This window comes from Carettochelys insculpta, chromosome 22 (genome assembly GCF_033958435.1).
Source record: "Carettochelys insculpta isolate YL-2023 chromosome 22, ASM3395843v1, whole genome shotgun sequence".
Classification (NCBI taxonomy): domain Eukaryota; kingdom Metazoa; phylum Chordata; order Testudines; family Carettochelyidae; genus Carettochelys; species Carettochelys insculpta.
Window position 1 is genome coordinate 4,864,628 of NC_134158.1, and position 12,295 is coordinate 4,876,922.

The window sequence follows — 12,295 nt, forward strand, 5'->3', positions numbered from 1 at the left end:
GGAGGCAGCGGCTGGGCGGCGGGGGCAGGGGTGCGGATGGGGCGTGAGGGGACAGACGGGCGGGTGGGAGGACGATCTCCTCCTTCCCCTCCCTTGGGCAGGCAGCAGCCGGCCGGCGCTGGGCAGCGTGACGCCTGTGCTGGGTCTGCCCTGGGCCAGACAGCGCTGCTGCTGCGGGGGTGGGGGCAGTGCCGGGCAGCCGCCCTGGGACGTCCGTCCCTCCGCCCGTCCGTCCCCGGCTCTGACAGACACCTGGGGGGGGGGACCTGCCCCTGGCACCCGGGGGGCCAAACAGCTCTGAGGGGATGGAACGCTGAGGGAAAAGGGCGGGAAAAACCGGTTAGTTCCGGCTCCAGCCGCCAGCGCCCGACCCCCCCCTCCCCCCCCCCCGCACAGCTGCGCCCAGGGGGGTCCCGGTCAGGTGCTCCGACTCCATTGGGAGTGCGACAACCCAGTGACCACAACCACAGATGAGGCCACGGACACGTGTTCAACACAACCCCCCAGCGGGTGTGTCCGCAGCGCACGGGGAGCCCAGTAACAGAGAGGAAGCCCCGCTCGTCTCTACACTGTCGAAACAAAAAGCCGCCAAGTCGCACTTCACCTTCTCTGACGGACCTGAGGGTTGGGATTTGTGCCTCGAGTCCTTTCACCTTCTCTTCTAAAATGGCTCCCAGCTCACCCCTGGGCCAGAGAAAATCCTCTCTCTCATTCGGGAGGAAGACAAACACGGCACATGCCCCGCAGGTCGCAACACCAGAGCTCTCCCCAGCCACGTCACTCCCCATTGCTCCCTTGACAGAGATCCCTTATTTGTTTCTAGTGCCGCCTTGGAGGGCACAAGAGAAACCCCGGACAAGAAAGGTGAGAACAGGTGTGTGGCTCCTCCCAAAGGCGAGCTGCCCGCGAGCTGCTCCTGTTCGCTGCTCCTCACAGGAGTCGCTGGGGCCGCCTTCTTTCGGGGCTGCGAGCTGGCTAGGCCCGGCTGAGTTGTGAATGAAAAGCCCCGGGCAGCGCGGAACAGCCCATGTCCTGTGTCCCTCTCCCCGTGGCCAGCCCGGCCCCTCCGCGCACCCCAGCGGCAGACGGCGGTGGAGAGGCAGCTGGTGGCGTGGGAGTTCCTGGCTGAACAAGAGCGCCTCCTGCTGGCCCGGCTGGGAGAGCTGGCCCCGGAGATCGGGCGGAGGGGGGAGGAAAATGCCACCCAGCTGGGGGAGAAGATTTCCCGGACTGGCGCCCTCAACACACAGCTGGAGGGGATGTCTCAGCAGCCGGTGGTGGAGCTGCTGCAGGTGAGAGGGCGCTGGACGTGCCCAGGGCCCTATTAAGGAGGGGACTGAGGTGCCTGAAGCTCCAGGCCCAGAACAATTCAGACAGAATTTTTTGAGAGACATTTTGAAGCATATGCTCCAAAATCTCTGTGAGTCTCTAAGGGGCCACCAAGTCCTGGTGCCTTTGGCCTGGTGCACCTATGACACAGGCCTCACAGTCTTCAAAAAGCTTTTCCCGGAGGCAGTGCTCGAGGACAGCATAAACAGCAACGCGTACAATCGAACGCAGACCTTTTTTACACTGACGATGTGGGACTGGCTCAGCCGCTTCCATACCAAGCCTCTTCCTAAATTCCTCATAGCCGTCGTCCTTGGCATTATCTTCAGTGGTTTGTATCGGTGCTGAGCAAAACCAAGGTGGGCCCATTTCATCTTCGTTCTCTGACACAACGTCGTCCTGGGGCTCTGGGTCCTCAAGGAAGGCCCTGTCGAGCTCTGGAGAGATTCCCAGAAAGAAAATAATGCAAGATCCTGGGGTCGTTTTAGATTTTCACAAAATCCCATGACACCGCCCCCCCCACCTCGCTCATTCGTTTCTTCCCTCTTTGGCTTCTTTTCCGTTCTCCTTGTCCGACTCCTGCGAGCTGCGGCCGCCTTCCTCCGTAGGGGAGGACAGAGAGAGGCCGTCTACCTTGTCGGGCCGCCTCGAGAGCGGTTGGGTTTCGGGGTCGGGTTCCGGTGTATCCGTCACCAAGGGTTGGGCCAAAGGGCTCCCCTCGGCTACCGCCTCCCCCTCGGAGCTGTCGCGGATGCGGTGCTTTCTCCACGTGCGGCGGAGACCCGTCGGCACATGAACAACGTCCGAACTCCTGGCAGGGGTGGTGAAAGTGTCCCTCTTCCCGCTCAGCGTTTGCACAGTTCTGAACCACGCGCTCTTGGAGCCAGATGGCCTCTTTCTGGGGGTAGCGCTGCGCTCCAGTTGGTAGAGGGTGGCGGGGCGAGTCCTTCGAGGGGTCGCATGACACCCTTTCCTTCCAGGCACGTGTCTCACTTGACCCCGATGTACTCCTGCCCCCCAAGGGCACGTCTGCCGGTGACAGGGGGCGGGCCTAAAAAGGTTGGGGTGGAACTTCTGGTGACAAGAGGGAGGGTCGAAAGGGTTAAGGGGGTGGGACTTCTGGTGAAAGGGGTGGGCGGAGCTAAAAGGGCTGAGGCGTGGCTGAAGGGAAAAGGCGTTGTGGCGAAGGTTTGCTTTTGGTAGGCCACACCCCCGGAAGTGACGCACCAGGGCACGGCTGCCAAGGACAGGTGGGCAGAGCTCGGACGGAACAGCTGGGGAAAGGGGCGTGGCTCAAGGGAAAGAGGGCGTGGCTAAAGTTTGATTGATGGCAGACCCCGGAAACTACTCAGGGCTTTGCAGCAGGGCACCTGGCTCACACCAGACTGGGGGGTGCCGGGGGTGGGGGTGGATGCATTGTGGGCGGGGGTCTGGATCAGGCAAGGCTGGAAGGCGGTGGAGGGGCTCTGGGTCAGATCACGCTGGGGCGGGGGGCGGGGGGCGGGAAATGTCTGGGTCACACCAGGTGCTGGGAGGGTCTGGTCAGCCCGGGCGGCTGCTTCGGTGGCTTCAGCTCCCTGCCGGCAGTGACCACCTGCCGCCGCCAGGGGGCGCGCTAAAGCCGCCCGCGGCCGCGGGATCCCCCGAGCCGAGGTTCGAGCCCCGCGCCCTCCGCCGCTGCCGCGCTGGGGCCGCCGGACGCGAAGGGGACGTGCCCCGCCCCGCCCCGCCCGGCTGCTGCTCCGGGAGTAACGGGGCTCCCCGGCCAGCCCCTCCCGGGGCGCTGAGCTCACGGGGCGTTGGCCGCTGTGCGGGGAGCTCGGCGCTGGGCTGTGCCGGGGCCGGGCCTCCTGGCGGGGGCGAGGAGCTGGGGCTGCTCCCGGGGGTGGGGGACACGTGGCGCCGCTTAGCCCCGCTGGGGGTGAACGCTGCTCTCGGAGGTCACCTGGGGCGACGTCCCCTGCAAGCAGGGCGCTGCGGGACCCAACTGGCCCGAGCCTGCCGCTGTCAGGGGAAAGGCGCCCCAGCCTGCCAGGGACCTGCTGCAGCTGGGGAACCCCCCGGCCCAGGGGAGCCCCCGCCAGCCCCAGACCCACTGAGGGCAGGGGAGGGATGCCGATCTCCCAGCCCAGCCCCACGTGGCGCCTCCCCCTGCCTCAGCCTGGGGGCTGTGTTGGGGGGAGAGCTGGGGTGGGGTCCTCTCTGCTGTAGCCCGGAGCCAGCCGGCACCCGAAGCCCTTCAGACCTGGCTCCACCCCAGAGCCCGCACGCCCAGGCAGCACCCTCACCCCCAACCCTCTGCACCAGCCCTGAGCCCCCCTCCCACACGCCGAACCCCTTGACCTCACCCCCCCCCCGCGCTTTGTCAGACTACTGATATGGAGGGGACGTGTCACATTTCCCATGAGGGGTGCACGGAACAAATTCATTCCACAGGTGCCTGGGAAAAGTTAACGGGAAGGCTGAGTCTGAGCCCGGGTTTTACAGAGGAAGCACCAACTCAGCTGGGCCAACATCCCAGCCTTGTTCCCAAGGGGTGACCAACAGCTGGGGGGAGCGGGGGCGGGGAGGGGGACAAGCGGGAGCAGAGCGCATGAGAGAGGGGACTTGCATTTCGCTCAGGGTTAATACCCCCTTGGGACTGCCCTGCAGTGCACTGTAAGAACAACAAGTCCTGGGGCACCTCAGAGACTAACATTCTGGAGCATAAGCTCTCGTGGGCAAAGTCCCGCTTCATCCCAGAGTGCGCCAGCCTTTCTAGGTGGCAATGCGCCCACTGCTCGCCTTTTCCCTCTCACTCTACAGGCTCGTCTTCTATTGGCCCAGCCTGCTACTGCTGACTGAGGACTGTTTCTCACCGCCTCTCTCCTTCTTTAGAGTTGCCCACTGCTCACCTTGTAATGATCTGCAGCACGAAGGGTCTGTCCTGATCGCTTCCTGGAACGTCTGGTGACAGTCTCGCATACGTACAGCATCCATTCTCACTCACACAACAAGGAGCTTTCATTAGCACAGATACAATCAGTACTGAGACTGAACAGCAAGTTAATTTCAAAACCATCACACTGAATTCAATGTCAGATACAGGTGAACATTACACAGAACTGAAAGAGTTTTATACTACAGGGGTGCAGCTTGCTTGCTTTTAGGCCCTTTTAGGCCCCATGGAAAAACTGCCAACTGTCTTCAGTTGCGTCTCCTCTTTGTCTTAAACCTGCACAATCAAAAAGTTTCAATCTGTTCTTAATGGTTAACCAAACCAGGTCTGGCCAGGGGGGCTGGAACAATTTTTATCATGGGAGTGCTGATGAAGGGGAGTTGCAGCCCTCTGCTTTCACCAGCCCTGGAGGCCTGCTGACCTAGAGCAGACCTGCCTCTTACAAACACACGGATTCTTTTCTCTGCAAAAAAAAGAGCAGTCTATGAGCATTTTAAAGGCTAACAAAATAATTTATTAAGGGGTGAGCTTTTCTGGAATAGACCTACATCTTCAGACCATAAGACTCAATATTTAAGGCACAGACAACCAAAAGTAGTCATCAAGGTTGACAAATCGGAATCAAAGTGGGCACATCAGAAGAGCGGTAGGAAGGGGAGAAATCCAGAGTCACATCAAACAAAGTGGCTATGTCTACACTAGCCCAAAACTTCAAAGTGTCCATGCAAATCGCCATTTTGAAGATTACGAATGAGACTCTCTTTAGAATGCGGGGGGCGGGGTGGGGGGCAGCACGTGGAAATTGCAGCGGCTCGCGCTGCGCAGCTGGTCCAGACGTGGAAATCCCCTTATTTGAATTTGCTGATAGGAATAAGGGGATTTCGAAGTTGCCGGGGTTCTTTTGAAAAGGACCCCCATCTAGACCGGCGCTGCAATTCCAAAGTGCCCCAGCCGCGCACTTGCTAATGAGGTGCTCAATATGCATTTGACTGCTGTTACAGATGATAAATAGCAAAACAAAAAGCAGTCAAGTAGCACTTTAAAGACTAGCAAAATGGTTTATTAGGTGAGCTTTCCTGGGACAGACCCACTTCTTCAGACCATAGCCAGACCAGAACAGACTCAAGATTTAAGGCACAGAGAACCAAAACGGTAAGCAAGGAGGACAAATCGGAAAAAGATAATCAAGGGGAGCAAATCAGAGAGCGGAGGGGTGGGGTGGGGGGGGGAAGGCCAAGAATTAGATTGAGCCAAGTATGCAGACAAGCCCCTATAGTGACTCAGAAAGTTCCCATCATGATTGAAACCATGTGTTAATGTGCCGAATTTGAATAGAAACGCCAGTTCAGATGTTTCTCTTTCCAAAGCGGAGCAAGAATTGCTTTTCTGCAACACACATCCCTTGAGGTCATCGACAGAATGCCCCGTTCCATGAAAAGGTTGACTAACTGGTTTGTGGATCTGGAGCGTTTTGATGTCTGTTTTGTGCCCATTGACCCTTTGTCTAAGGGAGTTAGAAGTCCGCCCAATATGCGAAGCACCTGGGCACTGTTGGCATATATGATGTTAGTAGAGGAGCATGAGAAAGTGCCCGTGATTCTGTGAGTAACCTGATTAGGTCCAGTGAGGGTATTTCCAGAGAAGAGACGTGGAGAAAGCGAGCAGCGGGCTTTGTTGCAGGGAAAGGTTCGAGGACCGCTATTCCTGGGCTTATAGACTGTGGCTGTTAGTGAGAAACCTCGTAAGGTTGGGAGATTGTCTGAAACAACAAACAGGCATGTCACCCAGGAGCTTCTGTCATTATTCCAAATGTTAAACACGTATTTCAGCGCTTCCTGAGTAATGCTTAAAGTAGCCATTTATATAGTAATCTGAAAGATCACAGCAAATAAAAACACAACCTAGAACCAAAACCGTAAATGATTCTTTGAATAAGTTTGCATATTAAGAACCCTGTTTTTGGTTCAGAAAAACGAGATCTTCACACTCAAAATCTATTTTTTCACCAAATGCATTTCCCTCAAAAGGGAAGTGCACCGCTCCTGGAAGCACTGCAATACCAGGTCGATGCATGGAGTGGATGAGGCAAGCCCCTAATCCATGTCCCTCTTCCAAAAATCCATTTAATATAGAGTTCTCAGATAGAGAACATATCAGATATTAAACTGATAAGAACAGATACTACACTTGATCTGAGCCCACAAAAGGCCGAGAAGCGATACCGTTTTCAAACAATTTTACACAGCCCACCCATCTGGACACTTTTCGATGGCATGACGACTCACCCGAATGCAACACACGTGAGCATTGCAACAAGATCTTTACAGATCGGCAAGTACACCTGCTCTCTTCATCCTGCAGCTCCTTTCTAGCTGGTCAAAGCAAAACCTCTCCCACCAGAGAATTCAGCTTTAAAATGACTTATTCCACCAGACCTGCGAGCTGCCTTTGTGGTGGCTGTTTCGCTCCCTAAGCGATCACCTAATCTGCATGAAGCCTGTCCCCTCGCTGCAGCATGCTGACGCCATCGAGCTGTTTACCCTGGATGGACTGCAGAACCAAAACAAAAAGCAGTCAAGTAGCACTGTAAAGACTAGCAAAAGAATTTGGAAACCTTCTGTTCATGCCACATGCCTGCCAGAAGGGCCGGCTTCAGCTCTTGTGGGGTTTTCCTGTCAAGGATACAACCAACCAGCTCGAGCCCCCACCCAGTGGCCTGGGACAATTTCACCCCCATGCGGGGTGCCTGGAAGGCGGTTCTCCCCCCTCGCAAGCACAGAGTCTGAGATAGAAATGGCTTCTTTAAGGACCATTACCTACCCCAAGGTTACAGTGACAGATGCAGTATATCTAAGCAAAGAAGAGACAAACCCCCTTTACCCAGCTACCATCCCCATATGCAGTAGAACCCAGTCTCTTGCTGGGGCTCTTGGCCCTTTACCCCATACACACAGTTCCAGGGTGTACCTTCTGCAGTGCAGTCCCGAACCCAAAGCCCGCAGATACATTCATTACCAGGGCAGTACCAGCTGTCCACTTGTCTGCAGCCTCCCCTTGCTGCCACAAGCCACCCACCCTCATCTGATGGGCTTCTGACCAGCCTCCCACTGTCACCCACCACCACTCCTACCAGCCACCCACCATGGTTCCCAACCCCACTGTTTGGGCTCCCCCAAAGGCAGAACCCTCTGATTTTACCTCAGCATGGCCTCAGCTGCCACTTTGGCATTAGAGCTCCTGGTATTTCTCAGAGAGGGTTTTACAAACATCCTCGTCACCACCTTTACCTTTCAACAGCAGGGAAGGACTAGCCAAGCCAGACTTAGAGCCACACAGCCAAGGCACTGAGAAAAGTGACTTAACCACTGCACCGCCACCTTTTTTCTTACAAGTCTTTAAACCAGGGAGCCCTGTGTAATCAATGTCTTATGCAGCTATGGCGACTGCCCTGTCCCCCACAACAACACACAGCTGGAGGGGATGTGTCAGCAGCCGGCGCTGGAGCTGCTGCAGGTGAGAGGGCGCTGGATGTGCCCAGGGCCCTATTAAGGAGGGGACTGAGGTGCCTGAAGCTCCAAGCCCAGAACAATTCAGACAGAATTTTTTGAGAGACGTTTTGAAGCATATGCTCCAAAATCTCTGTTAGTCTCTAAGGGGCCACCAAGTCCTGGTGCCTTTGGCCTGGTGCACCTATGACACAGGCCTCACAATCTTCAAAAAGCTTTTCCCTGAGGCAGTGCTTAAGGACAGCATAAACAGCAACGCGTACAATCGAACGCAGACCTTTTTTACACTGACGATGGGGCACTGGCTCAGCCACTTCCATACCAAGCCTCTTCCTAAATTCCTCATAGCCGTCGTCCTTGGCATTATCTTCAGTGGTTTGTATCGGTGCTGAGCAAAACCAAGGTGGGCCCATTTCATCTTCGTTCTCTGACACAACGTCGTCCTGGGGCTCTGGGTCCTCAAGGAAGGCCCTGTCGAGCTCTGGAGAGATTCCCAGAAAGAAAATAATGCAAGATCCTGTGGTCTTTTTAGGTTTTTACAAAATCCCATTACACCGCCCCCCCCACCTCGCTCATTCGTTTCTTCCCTCTTTGGCTTCTTTTCCGTTCTCCTTGTCCGACTCCTGCAAGCTGCGGCCGCCTTCCTCCGTAGGGGTGGACAGAGAGAGGCCGTCTACCTTGTCGGGCCGCCTCGAGAGCGGTTGGGTTTCGGGGTCGGGTTCCGGTGTATCCGTCAACAAGGGTTGGGCCAAAGGGCTCCCCTCGGCTACCGCCTCCCCCTCGGAGCTGTCGCGGATGCGGCGCTTTCTCCACGTGCGGCAGAGACCCGTCGGCACACGAACAACGTCCGAACTCCTGGCAGGGGTGGTGAAAGTGTCCCTCTTCCCGCTCAGCGTTTGCACAGTTCTGAACCACGCGCCCTTGGAGCCAGATGGCCTCTTTCTGGGGGTAGCGCTGCACTCCGGTTGGTAGAGGGTGGCGGGGCGAGTCCTTCGAGGGGTCGCATGACACCCTTTCCTTCCAGGCACGTGTCTCACTTGACCCCGATGTACTCCTGCCCCCCAAGGGCACGTCTGCCGGTGACAGGGGGCGGGCCTAAAAAGGTTGGGGTGGAACTTCTGGTGACAGGAGGGAGGGTCGAAAGGGTTAAGGGGGTGGGACTTCTGGTGAAAGGGGTAGGCGGAGCTAAAAGGGCTGAGGCGTGGCTGAAGGGAAAAGGCGTTGTGGCGAAGGTTTGCTTTTGGTAGGCCACACCCCCGGAAGTGACGCACCAGGGCACGACTGCCAAGAACAGGTGGGCAGAGCTCGGACGGAACAGCTGGGGAAAGGGGCGTGGCTCAAGGGAAAGAGGGCGGGGCTAAAGTTTGATTGATGGCAGACCCCGGAAACTACTCAGGGCTTTGCAGCAGGGCACCTGGCTCACACCAGACTGGGGGGTGCCGGGGGGGGGGGGGGGGTGGATGCATTGTGGGCGGGGGTCTGGATCAGGCAAGGCTGGAAGGCGGTGGAGGGGCTCTGGGTCAGATCACGCTGGGGCGGGGGGCGGGGGGCGGGAAATGTCTGGGTCACACCAGGTGCTGGGAGGGTCTGGTCAGCCCGGGCGGCTGCTTCGGTGGCTTCAGCTCCCTGCCGGCAGTGACCACCTGCCGCCGCCAGGGGGCGCGCTAAAGCCGCCCGCGGCCGCGGGATCCCCCGAGCCGAGGTTCGAGCCCCGCGCCCTCCGCCGCTGCCGCGCTGGGGCCGCCCCTGCAGCTCCCGCGCGCCTGGGGGAGCGGGACGCGAAGGGGACGTGCCCCGCCCCGCCCCGCCCGGCTGCTGCTCCGGGAGTAACGGGGCTCCCCGGCCAGCCCCTCCCGGGGCGCTGAGCTCACGGGGCGTTGGCCGCTGTGCGGGGAGCTCGGCGCTGGGCTGTGCCGGGGCCGGGCCTCCTGGCGGGGGCGAGGAGCTGGGGCTGCTCCCGGGGGTGGGGGACACGTGGCGCCGCTTAGCCCCGCTGGGGGTGAACGCTGCTCTCGGAGGTCACCTGGGGCGACGTCCCCTGCAAGCAGGGCGCTGCGGGACCCAACTGGCCCGAGCCTGCCGCTGTCAGGGGAAAGGCGCCCCAGCCTGCCAGGGACCTGCTGCAGCTGGGGAACCCCCCGGCCCAGGGGAGCCCCCGCCAGCCCCAGACCCACTGAGGGCAGGGGAGGGATGCCGATCTCCCAGCCCAGCCCCACGTGGCGCCTCCCCCTGCCTCAGCCTGGGGGCTGTGTTGGGGGGAGAGCTGGGGTGGGGTCCTCTCTGCTGTAGCCCGGAGCCAGCCGGCACCCGAAGCCCTTCAGACCTGGCTCCACCCCAGAGCCCGCACGCCCAGGCAGCACCCTCACCCCCAACCCTGTGCACCAGCCCTGAGCCCCCCTCCCACACGCCGAACCCCTTGACCTCACCCCCCCCCCGCGCTTTGTCAGACTACTGATATGGAGGGGACGTGTCACATTTCCCATGAGGGGTGCACGGAACAAATTCATTCCACAGGTGCCTGGGAAAAGTTAACGGGAAGGCTGAGTCTGAGCCCGGGTTTTACAGAGGAAGCACCAACTCAGCTGGGCCAACATCCCAGCCTTGTTCCCAAGGGGTGACCAACAGCTGGGGGGAGCGGGGGCGGGGAGGGGGACAAGCGGGAGCAGAGCGCATGAGAGAGGGGACTTGCATTTCGCTCAGGGTTAATACCCCCTTGGGACTGCCCTGCAGTGCACTGTAAGAACAACAAGTCCTGGGGCACCTCAGAGACTAACATTCTGGAGCATAAGCTCTCGTGGGCAAAGTCCCGCTTCATCCCAGAGTGCGCCAGCCTTTCTAGGTGGCAATGCGCCCACTGCTCGCCTTTTCCCTCTCACTCTACAGGCTCGTCTTCTATTGGCCCAGCCTGCTACTGCTGACTGAGGACTGTTTCTCACCGCCTCTCTCCTTCTTTAGAGTTGCCCACTGCTCACCTTGTAATGATCTGCAGCACGAAGGGTCTGTCCTGATCGCTTCCTGGAACGTCTGGTGACAGTCTCGCATACGTACAGCATCCATTCTCACTCACACAACAAGGAGCTTTCATTAGCACAGATACAATCAGTACTGAGACTGAACAGCAAGTTAATTTCAAAACCATCACACTGAATTCAATGTCAGATACAGGTGAACATTACACAGAACTGAAAGAGTTTTATACTACAGGGGTGCAGCTTGCTTGCTTTTAGGCCCTTTTAGGCCCCATGGAAAAACTGCCAACTGTCTTCAGTTGCGTCTCCTCTTTGTCTTAAACCTGCACAATCAAAAAGTTTCAATCTGTTCTTAATGGTTAACCAAACCAGGTCTGGCCAGGGGGGCTGGAACAATTTTTATCATGGGAGTGCTGATGAAGGGGAGTTGCAGCCCTCTGCTTTCACCAGCCCTGGAGGCCTGCTGACCTAGAGCAGACCTGCCTCTTACAAACACACGGATTCTTTTCTCTGCAAAAAAAAGAGCAGTCTATGAGCATTTTAAAGGCTAACAAAATAATTTATTAAGGGGTGAGCTTTTCTGGAATAGACCTACATCTTCAGACCATAAGACTCAATATTTAAGGCACAGACAACCAAAAGTAGTCATCAAGGTTGACAAATCGGAATCAAAGTGGGCACATCAGAAGAGCGGTAGGAAGGGGAGAAATCCAGAGTCACATCAAACAAAGTGGCTATGTCTACACTAGCCCAAAACTTCAAAGTGTCCATGCAAATCGCCATTTTGAAGATTACGAATGAGACTCTCTTTAGAATGCGGGGGGCGGGGTGGGGGGCAGCACTTGGAAATTGCAGCGGCTCGCGCTGCGCAGCTGGTCCAGACGTGGAAATCCCCTTATTTGAATTTGCTGATAGGAATAAGGGGATTTCGAAGTTGCCGGGGTTCTTTTGAAAAGGACCCCCATCTAGACCGGCGCTGCAATTCCAAAGTGCCCCAGCCGCGCACTTGCTAATGAGGTGCTCAATATGCATTTGACTGCTGTTACAGATGATAAATAGCAAAACAAAAAGCAGTCAAGTAGCACTTTAAAGACTAGCAAAATGGTTTATTAGGTGAGCTTTCCTGGGACAGACCCACTTCTTCAGACCAGAGCCAGACCAGAACAGACTCAAGATTTAAGGCACAGAGAACCAAAACGGTAAGCAAGGAGGACAAATCGGAAAAAGATAATCAAGGGGAGCAAATCAGAGAGCGGAGGGGTGGGGTGGGGGGGGGAAGGCCAAGAATTAGATTGAGCCAAGTATGCAGACAAGCCCCTATAGTGACTCAGAAAGTTCCCATCATGATTGAAACCATGTGTTAATGTGCCGAATTTGAATAGAAAAGCCAGTTCAGATGTTTCTCTTTCCAAAGCGGAGCAAGAATTGCTTTTCTGCAACACACATCCCTTGAGGTCATCGACAGAATGCCCCGTTCCATGAAAAGGTTGACTAACTGGTTTGTGGATCTGGAGCGTTTTGATGTCTGTTTTGTGCCCATTGACCCTTTGTCT

The 12,295-nt window shown here is 57.1% G+C and overlaps 1 non-coding gene and 1 pseudogene across 1 annotated transcript; one reads left to right on the top strand and one right to left on the bottom strand.

The window, feature by feature from the left end:
- The window catches only part of LOC142024635 (E3 ubiquitin-protein ligase TRIM21-like), an 84,658-nt pseudogene that overhangs the window by 21,781 nt on the left and 50,582 nt on the right, over window positions 1-12,295 (top strand).
- LOC142025383 (U2 spliceosomal RNA) lies at window positions 6,294-6,487 on the bottom strand. Its single transcript, XR_012648655.1, has one exon. It is a non-coding gene; the product is annotated as a U2 spliceosomal RNA (small nuclear RNA).